At 36.7% G+C, this 13,968-nt stretch overlaps 1 long non-coding RNA gene across 8 annotated transcripts in view; it reads right to left on the bottom strand.

Annotated features, from left to right (window-relative positions):
• Positions 1-13,968, bottom strand: part of LOC137851214 (uncharacterized) — a 61,849-nt gene that overhangs the window by 23,299 nt on the left and 24,582 nt on the right. For all 8 annotated transcript variants that reach the window (XR_011093073.1, XR_011093070.1, XR_011093068.1 and 5 more), the window contains one exon: positions 3,644-3,707. This is a non-coding gene — a long non-coding RNA (uncharacterized lncRNA). The remainder of the gene's footprint in view (positions 1-3,643; positions 3,708-13,968) is intronic.

Here is a 13,968-nt window from a genome sequence, read left to right as displayed (position 1 = left end):
GAAACAAAACTCTGTCAGGGAGATGGTAGGACCAACTGACAACCTCAGAGTCACTGCACAGAAGCTAAATGAGGTCTCTGTACTAGCATTCACTGTGGAAGAAATTGAGGAGATGACTGTATTGGAACCATTTGGGGGCAGAATGGGCTGCAACAGATTGTCTGTCTGAAATTGAACTGTGAAAGCAGTTGCGGTACAAACAGGCATAATGGACCAGACACCATAACCACCTTAACCCGACATCGTAACAGACAGTATGCATCCACATACCCACATGCAACTCAGGGAGGAACAACCTGAATTAATAATGTTAGGATGTAACCTCTTGTTCTTCCTTAGTACAGAATGCAAGGTATCAAAAGCAATGACTATATATATAAGGGGCACCAGGGGACTTTGAGCAACCACACACCCATAAGCCAGAAAGTATATTGGACACATTAGCAGAGGAGGTAATCGAGTTCAGAATCAGTGAACATACATATGGATTATTTGAGCCTTTTTTCCTCCTTCCCAAGTACCTCCCAATCTGTTTTGGAGAAGAACATTGAATTAAACAGACTCCTTTAACTGATATGACAATTCTTATGTTACAATACTCATTCATCCACACCCATATATTCTGATTCCACTGCTTTCCATCTTAAAATAATATCTAATATTAAAAAGTGTGAAGAAAGGATAAACAAGGTACAGAACATCTTCCAGACAGCCAGAGATAAATACAGCTTGCCTCTGGAAAAGAGGCAACTCGGAAGAGATATGACAAAGACCTATAAAGTCACAAGTAGTATGAAGAAAGAGAGAAAGTATTTTACTTATACCAGAAGAATTAAAATACTTCAAAGGAAATCATCAAAATGATAGATTCAAAACAAGGAAATACTATTTATTTCCTTGTAATATTATACAATAATATTACTTGTAACTAAGGTGAATGTTGTCAGGAGTTCAGAGAATATTAACAAAAATAATATATATATATGCATATATGCTTGTATTATTCTAATATTTCTAACATTAGAATTAATATTAAGAACTAATATAATATTAAGAACTAATTATTAATTAATTAGTTCTAAACTAACTATATTAATTAATATTAAGAACTAATATATTCTAATATTTCTTATATTACTTATAGCCCTTTACTACTGGTCACAGTTTTAGACAAAGTATTGCCTGGATGGATTTGGGGTGTGGTCCAGTGAGACAACTCTTAAGTTTAGAGACCAAAGACATGGCCTTTCAGTACAGGCCCTAGAGTTTTAATTGTTATTTTAAAAATGCAGGTTAGTATGACTCTAAAATATAAGGCTGTTAGGATTCTACTCTCATTAAAATTTCAGGATTTTTCCCAAACCAGACATCTAACTTGATTATTAAGTTGAGACTGTATTGCAATGCTTTTAATCCTTACTTCATGAATAAATGCTGGAGATTTCATTTCTAAGAATTCTACTGATATTCCTATGGCTCTAGCAGCAGGGATCTCTAGATATCCAGTCTAAAAGACTTAATGGGTCATGTATAAATTGGAAAAAAGAAATGAACGATTTAGATAAATTTTGTGACCAAAAGCTATCTCCTTTTGGTAAACCATGCAAAACTAGTGTTCTGCATAAAATAATTTTAATATGAATACATGTTGCACACATAAATGAGAAAAGCTTTAAGAAAAGAATGGTTTTACTAACACAGTACAATAAGGGTAACTGGCAGAATCAGAGCCTGTAATATACTTTCAGTATATTCTCACTCATAACTTAGTTTGGGATGGACATTTTCAGGTCGGCTAGCTCAGCCCTGTGTTTAAAATGGGGCTAACTTCAAAGGTAGATGAGGCTGCCGTATTCGTCAGACATTCCACTAAGAAAGTAGAAATCCTGAGTGCAAACTGTAGCATGACAAATCTTAGAATAAACAAAATAAGAAAGAGTTCTGGGGTGGGAGAACAGATTCTCACTAGGTCTTACCACTAGAATGAGATGACTCATAAGTGGAGAAATGAAAAAACAAAAGGTCTGAAACAAGGAAAGGATATTGATTAGCACCCAAAGCATTTTTGCATCTGGCAAGTAAACCAGGGAAAGGAATTACATGTAGATGTTTTTAAGGTTTTCCATTGATCTATAGCACTCCTGAACCTTTTATTGATGCTGATGGCACTTCACTGCAGAGCCAGTATGTTCCTTGCTTTAACTGTTATATGGTCCCCGGACAGTTAGACTGTAAACCAGAAGCGCCCAGAAGGTTGGAGTGCAAGGGTCAATGTACTCAAGCTAGTACATTCAATGCTAGTCTTAGGTGCTAGGGTAATTGGGATACAAGCCACGTATTTCAAGATAAAAGCATCAAACTCTGCACTTGGGCAGAATGTTCTTTAGAGGCCATGCTTAGAGGTAGCATCCCTAAAGTACATATAGTATGGATATTAAAACTGAATAACAATTTGATGACCATTGGCAGCAAAGAGTTCCATCAACCCCTTAATAAACTTTTAAAAAATCCTCCTTTTTAACCTGTTTTAATAGCTTTTTTATTTCAAGAAATAATTATATGGGGAATAACTTACCAGTGAATTGCCTTTCCAGTAAGAGGCTGAAATTACATATAATGATTAGCAATTGATATTACAAAGTATTTCACATGCTAACATCCTTTATTTCAGGTTATATTTTTTAAAAATCCATGATTTTCATGTATGTTACCTGACATTGTCTGTCTTTAAACCAGCTTTTCTTCAAAGAGTTGGCAAAATAGAAGGCTAAGGTCAGTCAGATCACTTGCTGTTTCAGCAAATTGCTTAGAAGCTTCAAATTCTTGGGAGATTTTACTCCACTGATTATGAGGAAAACAAAGTAAGGATAACAACTTTGAAAGGAATACCAAGTCTGACACTTGCTTTCAAGAAAGAAGAGTAGGCCTATGACACATAATGGATGGCCAAAGGCAATGTTTTCTGATTCCACTGACCTTTCAACACTCTATGGACAGGATGTATAAATCTAATGATTAAGTCACGGGCTGCTAGACTAGACAGTAGAAGACTGCTTTTTATAGGAAATAAAGTGAAAGACAGCAAATTAGTAATATAATATGGAATTTCACTCAATAGTGCAATTTGAATGAGCATTTCTATGAAGTTTAAATATTTGTAATGGTAAATAAAGATTTTTTTTTTTTTTTAACTGTCTAACAGACCAACTGCTTTTACAGGAATTCAAATAATTAAAAAATGATGAGTTATAGACTAGATGGTAAAAAAAAAAAAAGTTTTCGAATGTATCATACATTTCACTAACTATGTGACTGATTAAATCTACACACTTCATCATACTTGTATCCTGCCAGTTGATTAGCAGCATCATTAGTCAGTAACTCATATTTTGTTCAATGCCAAACTTAAAGTATGTATTGATTTTTTTTTGTTAAAATTTCTAGTATTACACATATTAAAATGCAACAAAAATGTAAATTAAGTTTCTTGTAATATAAGTAGTGCTTTTAACATAATTTCAAGGGCCGAGAACTTAGGCTTTTATTTTCTCAGTTTATTGAAATTATTGTGTAACTACACTCAACAGATCTTTGATTCTATTCTGATTACTGGCACAGCTTCAATAGTGAGAGTGATACCAACCTATAGAAGCTTGTCCTGGTACAGTGCATAAAGTGTAGGTCAGCTGGGAAACACACTGTGAATCCTGTCAGAAAAAGAAAGAAATTGAACTTAAGTTTCCTCATGTTTTAAGTACTTTAATATAAAACAAATTACCTTTATTTACATATTTATTAGTTATTTAGTTAAGTCCGCTGGTATCTTTTGAACAATATTTACATAACTGCTTTTACAGCAGTACAGCAACCCTAAACAACTAAATGCTAAACTGACACTCCAATTATCCAATAAGAAATCGCTAAAGCCCCTTTGTAAGCCCACTCTTATCTTTTTTTCCATACAATTAAAAAAAAAAAATCACATCTAAGTCAAAGGTCCTCTCCTCTGCCTCTCCTCTGCCTTTATCAGCACTTCACTACCACCCTGGCTGCCAAGAGTTGTAAGGCAGTAAAAAACAAATGGTGCTAAGAAGGTTGAGAAAGACTACAGGCAGAAAAGAAGCCTAGAGAAAAACCCACAAACTCTTGGGGTTGGATTTAAAACCAAAATTCTGTCAATGCATCCAGGCTTGAAAACTGCAGGGACATGGGAGTACTGTTTTGCTTTATCACAGAAGCCATTCTCATGGGCTTAAATGCTGTAGCAAGAACCAACAATGTTGGAAAGTCTAGGGAGACATTACCTGTTTTTCACCACGTTGATGGTTTCAACCAAAACAAAGACTACTTCTGTGTTTAACCATGACAACACAGAGGTAACATGCTGAAAGCCACTCCAAATAAAAACAACAAAAAATATCTTAGGTTTAACAAATATGATATCAGATTTATAAATAAGGAATGCCTCAAAAAGAAACTGTTTTGAATCATATCAGTGTATCATGGCATAAGATGCTTTTATGTTAGCCATCTTCTCTGAACAAGTTCAGTAGCTAGCCAGCAGTTTATCTAATCAAAGTTGAGGTACAGATCCTAACTCTCATCCAGCTTTTACAGCCAGATGATCTGAAGGACCAGGTGCTTTGTCTATGCCATCTGAAAGACAGAAAGACAGTGACAGACTCAACTTTTTAATACCTTCTGAATACCTTCCCTAGTAATGCGAACCCTAACATATAAACTAAAATCTTTTTTTTCCCTAAGCTATCTTCTAGATAGAAACAATAGAAAAGTTCTGAATGGCATCAGCACTGTTCTTCATTCTAGGACTTTTAAACTGCGTCTGGCATCCATTACTGAACAGCAGGCTGTTAACACTGTCTCCTGCAAAATTCTTGTATCCAATGTAAGATGTTAGTCTGGATGCACGGACAACTAGATGAATTTAAAAGCCAGTGGGACAGTCAGGCTGAGAGGAAAGGGCTTAATGTGCCAAACTACTGTAGGCCAGTAAGTAACGATGGAACAACACAGAGGTATGTATGTATTGTGACCTCTTCTCTTTAATTCTTCTCTTTAATACCTCAATGACTCAAACAAGACAACAGAGTTCATTCTAATCAAGTCTGCAGATGACACTAAACGGGGGGGGGGGGAAGGGGGGATTTGTGGATATGCCTAAAGGTATGGCTGCTGTTCAAAGGGACCTGAACAGGATGAAGGAATGGACAAACACAAATCTTAAGGGTATTCAAGGACAAAGGCCAAGTCCTTGGAAAGAAGGACTCCTTGCACCATTACTGTCTGGTATTGGACTGCTTGGTGATCAGCTATCCTGGAAAAGACCTGCTTTGGGAACCAGCAAGCAGAACATAAGCCAGCAGTGCGTCCTAGCTGCAAAGGCAGCCAACATCATTCTAGGCCACATGGAGTACAGCTAATAGATCAGAGAAGTGATTAATCCCCTTCAGCACTTGATCTCAGTACTTGCTAGCTGTTATCTAGAATACTGCATCCTATTTTGCCAACTATCCTACTACAGGAAAGTGTGGTGGTTTTACTCAGGTGGGCAGCTGAGTTCCACCATGGCCGCTCTATCACTCCCCCCTCCTCAAAGAGGAAGGGGGAGAAAATACAACACAAAGAGCTTGAGGTTTGAGATCAGAATGATTTAATTAAAGGGAAAGGGAATGGGGAAACCAAACCAAACCAAACCAAACAAACAAAACAAACAAGGCCACGCGGAAGCACAGAGAGAAAGGAAAAAAAGTTATTCTCTACTTCCCATCAACTAGCAATGTTCGGCCACATTCTGGGAAGCGGGGCCTCAAAATACGTAACGGTTGTTTGGGAGGACAGCCTCCTCCCCCACAGCAGCCCCCCTTTTTATTGCTGAGTGTGACATCAGGTGTTATGGAATATCCCTTTAGTTGGCTTAGGTCAGCTGCCCCAGCAATGTCCCTTCCCCATCACTTGTCCACCCCCAGCCTGATGCTGTGCCAGCACTATGCAGCAACAGACCCAACACTGGAGTGATACCAGTGCTGTTTCAGCTATAAGCACAGAGCACAGCACTGTGTAGGCTGCTGCAGGGAAAGGTGACTCCATCCCAGACAGACCCAGCACAGAAAGCCACTGATAAACTGGACCAAGCTCAGTTGAGGGCAACAAGATGCTGAAGCACATGCTCTGTGACACGAAATGTACATTTAAGTTGAAACAAAAAAGGTTATTGTGGTTGTTTCACATTGATGGGAAGCTAAACTTCAACAGACCACTCCTACACTTCCCCTCTCAAAGGAAGAGGTGGAAAAAAATTGATGAAAAAGGGCTCAAGAGTTGAGATAAGGGTAAGGAGATTGCTCACTAATTACTGTCAAAAAGAGCAGTGAGAAATTAAAAGCAAACTAAAACCACCTTCCCCCCATCCACCGTCTTCTACATGCCCTCTCTGCCCCTCCCCCCCCCTCCCCTGAGCAGTGCAGGGGAATGGGTGTTGCAGTCAGTCCATAACACCTCATCATCTGCTGCTCTGTCATAGCCACTCGTCCCCCAATCCACATGGGGTCCCTCCAACGGGTTGCCATCCTTCTTGGACCGATCCTGTGTGGGCTTCCCCACAGGCAACAGCTCTTTAAAAACTGCTCCAATACAGGTCCATACAACAAGGTCCATCCCTCAGGAGCAAACTGCTTCAACATTGGTCCCCCAGAGGTGGCAGCTCCCTGCAAATCCCCTATTCCTGTGTGGGATCCTCTCATGCTACAGAGCTGATGCAGAGCCTGATCCTGCAAAGGGTCTCCACAGCCTGCAGCTCTGGCCAAGTGCCTGCTCCTGCGGGGGCTCTCCATGGGCTGCAGCCTCCTCCAGGCCACATCCACCTGCTCCGCCAGGGGCTCCTCCACGGGCTGCAGCATGGAGATCTGCTCCATGTGGGACCCATGGGCTGCAGGGGGACAGCCTGCTCCCCCAGGGGCCTCTCCACAGGTCACAGGGGAACTTCTGCTTTGACACCTGGGGCACCTCCTGCCCTCCTTCTGCACTGACCTTGGTATCTGTAGGGCTGTTTCTCAATCTTCTATCCCAGCTGCTTTCGAGCTGGTGTTTTTTTTTTGTTGTTTTTTTTTTTTGTTTGTTTGTTTTTTTTTTTTTTGTTTTTTTTTTTTTTTTGCCTGCAGTGGGTCTCTTTTGGAGCTGGCTGGAACTTGCTCTTATCTGACATGGGGCAACTTCTGGGCTCTGCTCACAGAGGCCACCCCTGTGGTTTCCCCTCTACCAAAACCTTGCCATGGAAGCCCAATGCAGCTGTGACTAAGGAATTTTTTTTCACCTAAAATTTATTTTCACCCAGTCAAGAACTGGCACAGGTTGCCCAGAGAAACTATGCAGACTCCCTCGTAGGAGGTTTTGGAGTCCAGACTGGACTAAGCCTGACTTACAACATACACTGCTTTGGGCAGGGAGTTGGCCTCTTGAGGTCCTTTCTACCCTGAACTACTATATAATCCTATCATAATTCCTCAGTTAGAAATTGATCTACATGATCATTCTCAAGACCTAAAAATTTGCAGTAGGCATCAGAAGAGCATTTCTGTGTAAATACTATTTCCATTCATTCACTTCAGAGGGAAGAAATATTTTCACTAGAATTTTTACTAAAAACCCTTTTCCACTATGTTTTTTTGGATGTCTACTGACTTGAACAAAGCTTGAAATGGCCTAATGCATAATCTGTCAAATAACATCACAAATGTGCAAGCTATCTTAAGCCTCCAGAGACTAGTTAGACTTTTGTAAGCATTCAGCTGTGTACCATAGACATTTTGATTAAGACGCTAAAAAGATGCAAAAAGAAAAGTGCTCTGAGTCTTTCAGTCACAAGGATGTTAAAAAATAATCTGTCAGTGTTGGAGACTTGCCTTTGATGACAATATTTCATCATCTTGTGTGTTAGTACTTCATAGAACAGAAATAATGTAGCCACTGCATCTGCCTTTTTGTAACACATGCATTTCCTTAAAAGATTGCATTTTTTGTTGTTGTTGTTGTTTGTTTGTTTTTCCCATGTTATTTTTTTTAGTGACAGGACAACACTGCACCTTTGAAAATACATAGCCAAATGAGATTAACAGAAAGACTTTTGTTGTTGTTCTGTTTTGCTGGTTAGGTTGATGCTGGTTGTTTTTCAAGACATCTTTTCACTGTGATTCCATTTTACAGAGCAAACTGTGGCTTCTGGAAATGAATCAAAAAATTTATTTGTACTTTCCCAGCTATATGCCTGGTCTTCACTTACATGCAGTCCACTAGTTGAAATTTATACTAAACAGGCATTCTGGAAAATGTAAATCCTGACAGAAACAGAAAGTATATATATAAATAAAATGTCTAAATTATCTTTATTAACCTTAGTCTGTACTTCAATCTTCTATCTTCATAGCAATTATTAGAATTAATTTACCTTAATAACTCAAAGTACCCTTTAGTGCCTTGACATATTCTTTTGTCTCCAACAAGTTAGAGAGAAAAGTTTGATTAGAACCTGTCAAAACATTACTTAATAAAATAGTACAGCAAGGTATGATTTACTAAATGGCACCTATTATAAATTAGCTCTGCATCTGTATAATATAAATGAATTTGTGGACCTAGGTTGACATCAGGGTATATGAAATTAAATATCTTTATACCAAAGATATAATTACACAGAACATAAACTTAATAGTGAGACAAACAAAATTTTCAAGACCAAAAAGGCAACTTGAGAAACTAGAAATGATTCTACTTATTCTCTTGCTAAACTGCAGTTCAAACATACAAGGTAAACTAGCAGAAGGGAAATTTATGTTGCTGAAGCAATGGAACAACAAACACCTCAAAACATACTTAAACTGATCTGATACATCGCTTATAGCCAGACAAGCCTTTTGTTCTCATTAACCTGTTAATACATTTATCCCAGAAAAAAAAAAAAAAAAGTAGTCAGCCACTCTCTGCAGCAATGTAAAAGCACTACCATGTGTTTATATGTATACATTTATGCATCATTTCTTTACCTTTAATCTTCATCTTTCAGATGTGAAATCAGAACATTTTCCTTGTGTCTTTCTTAACCAATTGTGTCTTCTTAACCAAGAAAGACACAATTCTTAACCAATTCTTGTTTTTTTTTCTGTGTTCTCAGAACCACTCCAATTGAAAAACAATCAGAAACATGTTATCTGTGCTTTGCTATGGTAGATGACTACTTTTAAAGTGACTTATTTTTAATTTCTGGTGGGTGTTTTGTTTTCGTTTTATTTTTCGTTTTTAAAATCCTAACTAATGCTCTGTAATCTATTTCAGTTTAAGATTTTTTGCACCATACAGATAATGTAGATTGGATTAATTGCAAAGAATCAAGATATCTGTAATTATAGCTATAATTGATGTAGCAAAAAACAGATGTCTAAACTATCAAGTTTAGATACGGTATTACAGGAAAGCTACATTTTAATATATTTATTTTAAAAGAAAAAAAAAAAAAAAAGACTGACAATTGCTGAGTTTAGCCTTGACCTGCACTGAAACCCATGAAGCCTAACATACCAACATACCATTGTACCATCTCAAATAAGCAATGTACTTATTTGTTCTGGATTCTTTCTTAGATACATTTTTGTGTTCATAATTTTTCTTCTTACTTGCCCAAAACATGTGCTTGATGAATCTTGCAAGTGCTTTAAATACTATTCCTATTATTTTCTCTCGTGCACACAGTCTGCCATTACAATGAAAACTACTTGCTTTCCCATACATAGTGGGAAAAATAGTGATTTTTATCTCCCCAAATTATTTGATTTAGACCAAAAAAAAAATTACATTCATATCGTAAAATATATAGTATTGATAAAAATTTACTATATAGTAAGTGCATAGAAAAATGTTCTTAAACAATGAGTGTTTCTGACAATGATCAGTACAATACATTTCAGTGCAAAATGGAAAGGAACATGAAGCAAACATTTGGGGGAAAAAACATGACTGTAGAAAAAGCTTAACGAAAAAAATGGCACATAACACCTGGAACATATCACTACTGAAAACAGGAACTTCAAAGGAAAACAAATCACAAGATAGAATTCTTATGTTCCTATAAATTATTTTATTTTGTTCCTTGAAAATAAAAATGTTATTAAACACATTTTTATGAAGTGCATTTTTCTGTAAAATCTTTTTTCAATAATATATATGTTCAAGTTGGAGCTTTTAATAGCTTTATTTTAGAAGAAACATTAAATTATGAAAAATCTGCATACTTATGTGACATGCTATTCAGGGGATTCACAGTACTTTAAAATATAGTTTTGAATTTGGAATCTAAATGTAAAGTTTACAGTCAGAATTTACTTCTAAAATATTTACAGTGATATTTAAATAATTTCATTAAAAATAGCTTGCCAATATGTACTTCTTTTAAATTCATTTATTCTTCTTAAAATCATTACAAGTAAGTACACATTAGCACACAAAGACAGCAGTACTGCAAAGCTCAGTATTTTATCTAGTAAATAAATCTGAATTTTTCTTGTTCTTTAAACATTTATTAGTTTCATATGCATGTCAGATACTTTGAAACCATACAAAGTACATTTTATAGAAAAAAAAATCAAGCTATTGATAAAAACAAGTGAAATTAATGTTATACTTGGAAATGAACCCTCCCCCACTCTGAAACAGAGTTGATTCTATTAAAAGTGATAAATGAAATGGAAATTAAAATTTTAATGAGGTGCTTGTTAATCCATTTGTTCACATCTAATTTGAACTTGGTTAAATTGCTACTTATTATGAATACTATAGATATGATTCCTTCTAAATCTCAAGGGCAAACAAAATGTTAGAGGACTGCTTGTCCCAAGATAGGTCCACAGTATATTATCCAAGCTTCTGAAATTAAGCACTGGAGCTATTTCCTGTGATACATTTCATTTAAGAAAATTAATGACATTTTAAAGCAGTTGGTTAAGTCCTTTGACATGGTAATTGTCCACACCAGAACAATAGCAGAAATATAACCAAAATGAGATTGCCTACCTGCCATTGATCATTTCCAAGACTGGAGGGTTTATTTGTACCTACTACAATTCCCAAAGACTTTATCAAGCACTATACTTTCTCTTAGTAGGGTTTTGGGTTATTTTATCTTATTTGTTCTTGACATGAGCACAAGTATTTGGTACAGACACATATCAATGATTTTTTTCTGCTTGATTTTCACAAGCAGTAAAAAAAAATAAAAAAATAAAAAATCACCTAGAAGACAGCACTGAAACTACACTATTGATAGCATAACTCTGGACATGATTTATATTCAAAACCAAAATGCAGAGCAATTGCAGTAATGAATAATGTACAGTTTTAGAATAATTCCATAAATTCTGTATATTAAAAGAAAAATGTATCAGACTATAAGTAAAAAATGCCACAATCAAGGTTGCATATATGCATCCCAAAAGGGGTTTCCTGGATTTATGCATTATACTTCCTTTAGTTAAATACAACACATCAATAATATAATTAACTAAAATGCTATCTTAAAAATAGCTGTGTTGTTTGACATTAATGCCCATTTTTATTTTATTTTTTTTCTGAAGTTTCCTTATTTTATGCAGAGTATAATCCTCCCAAGTTCCTGGACAGTGTATGTAGCTTGTTAGGCGACAATAAAACATTTAACTTAGAGATTTTTTTTTTCCTTTCTTGGTATTTTCCCCAGCAGATGTTGTCACAAAATAAAATTTTAGGAACCACCTACTTTTTAATAAAAAAATCATTCATACAATTATTAAAAAACAATTACTAACAATGTCTTTATACTCTGATAATTTACCTTTCAGCATAACCGATTGTCTTCCTTTACTAAATCTTTAGTCATGTTATATTCCTGTCTGTTCTCTCCATTTCATATTTTCCCATCTGTAACCTCTAAAACTTATCCAGAATTCTAAACCATCTCACATATGTCTGTCATATCACAATCTAGGAAAAGGAAAAGATATAGAGGAAGGATCCTTGCAGGTGAAATCTAGATCACACATTATTTGGTACACATTGCCCTCATTTCACTAACTTTTTGGAGCAACTAGATTTAATTTTTCCTCTTTTTCCTCTTTTTCGAGTACCGTCTCCAGTTCTGTGCTCCCCGATACAAGAAAGATAGGGATCTCCTGGAAAGAGTCCAGTGGAGGGCCACAAAGATGATACGGGGTCTGAAGCATCTTCCCTATGAAGAAAGGCTGAGAGACCTGGGTCTGTTCAGCTTGGAGAAAAGAAGACTGAGAGGGGATCTCCTCAGTGTATATAAATATCTGAGGGGTGGAGGATAGAAGGATGTAGCCAACCTCTTCTCGGTGGTTTGTGGGGACAGGACAAGGGGCAATGGCCACAAGATAGAGCACAGGAAGTTCCGCACTGACATGCAAAAGAACTTCTTCACAGTGAGGGTGACAGAGCACTGGAACAGGCTGCCCAGAGAGGTTATGGAGTCTCCTTCTCTGGAGATATTCAAGGCCTGTCTGGATGCCTACCTGGGCAGCCTGCTTTGAGACACCTGCTTTGGCAGGGGGGTTGGACCCGATGATCTTTCGAGGTCCCTTCCAACCCCTACAGTTCTGTGATTCTGTGATTCTTCCTGGTATAGCTTGTTATGTTGGTTTCCTAACCTAAGATTGAAGTAATCTAAATAAAATACAGTAGTAATAAAGTTTCAAATTGCAAGAAAAGGTACTGCTTTGATAATCAGCAAAATTCAGCTAAATAAATTGAGCTGAATTTTGGGGCACTCAGATAATAGACAAAAACACATGGAAAAAACAATAGCTATTTAATATTACTGATTCTACTTTATATGAACCCCTTGCATTCCGTACTGAAATGAACGCGGACCACTTACAAATTCATTTATCCTATCTCAGTGGAGGAGGATGTAATGAACAGCTGCAGGATAATAAATCCCTATGTTTTGTACGTAAGCACCTGTCTACGTGTTTAGTCACATTACTTTGTCCATTCCTCAGGTACTCTCTTTTAGAAAAGTTTTTCCTTATGACTTCCAAAAATTGTGAACGCACATCTGCTATGAGAGTAAAACTGATTACATCTCATGAAGGAGGATTCGCTCAAATTAACAATTTCCTTGATAAAAAATTATTAATATTTGGATTGGAAGGAGAACAGATACAAAGGACAAAAGTAAGAACACAGCACTGGAGGGCTCTATGCTATCCTCCAAGCCAGATTAACATATTTCTAATCGAATACAAAACCCTGATTATACTGCCCTGAATATAAGGCCTTTTTTTTTTTTTAATTTTCAAGAAACCATTTAAAAAAATCCAGTTCAAATCCAACTCACCGTAAATTCATACATAATAAGACATAGTCAAGGATTAAACAGGCAGTAGCCATGTGTCAACTGCTGAGTCCCATGCTCATACTTTGGAAGAAATACTTTGTCCCATGCTTTGAACTAAGCAGTTGCACACCTACCTACACATGCAAAATGGCCCATCTGGAAAGTAGATCTCATGAGAAAAAAGGTAGACATAACACATGCATAAGGTTGGGAATTTACCTATGAAAAGTAATTTTTCATGATTGCTGAGGGTTTGTTTGTTTGCTTGGTTTGCTCTGTGTGTGTTTTTGTTGTTGTTTGTTTGTTTCCTTTTATTTTTCTTTGAGGAGTGCACTAAAATTGGAGGCAGCTCCAGTCAGTAAAACATGTATAGAGCCTAACACTGCTGGTAACTACAATATACCAACTGTAAAAAGTTTCTAAGCCAAGATGTGCTGTTAACAGTGGAGAAGCTTGATGATCTTTGCAAATTTTAGACTCCAAGAGGAGAAGCTCAGGATTCCTATTAAATTATAGACAGGCTGCTAGAGACAGCCAAGTACCTGCAGTGGAGTAAATCAGTGGGACTGAGG

Source organism: Anas acuta, chromosome 2 (genome assembly GCF_963932015.1).
Source record: "Anas acuta chromosome 2, bAnaAcu1.1, whole genome shotgun sequence".
In the NCBI taxonomy this organism is placed as follows: Eukaryota; Metazoa; Chordata; class Aves; order Anseriformes; family Anatidae; genus Anas; species Anas acuta.
The sequence above is the reverse complement of the archived record's forward strand: the minus strand, read 5'-3'. Positions and strand labels throughout refer to the sequence as shown.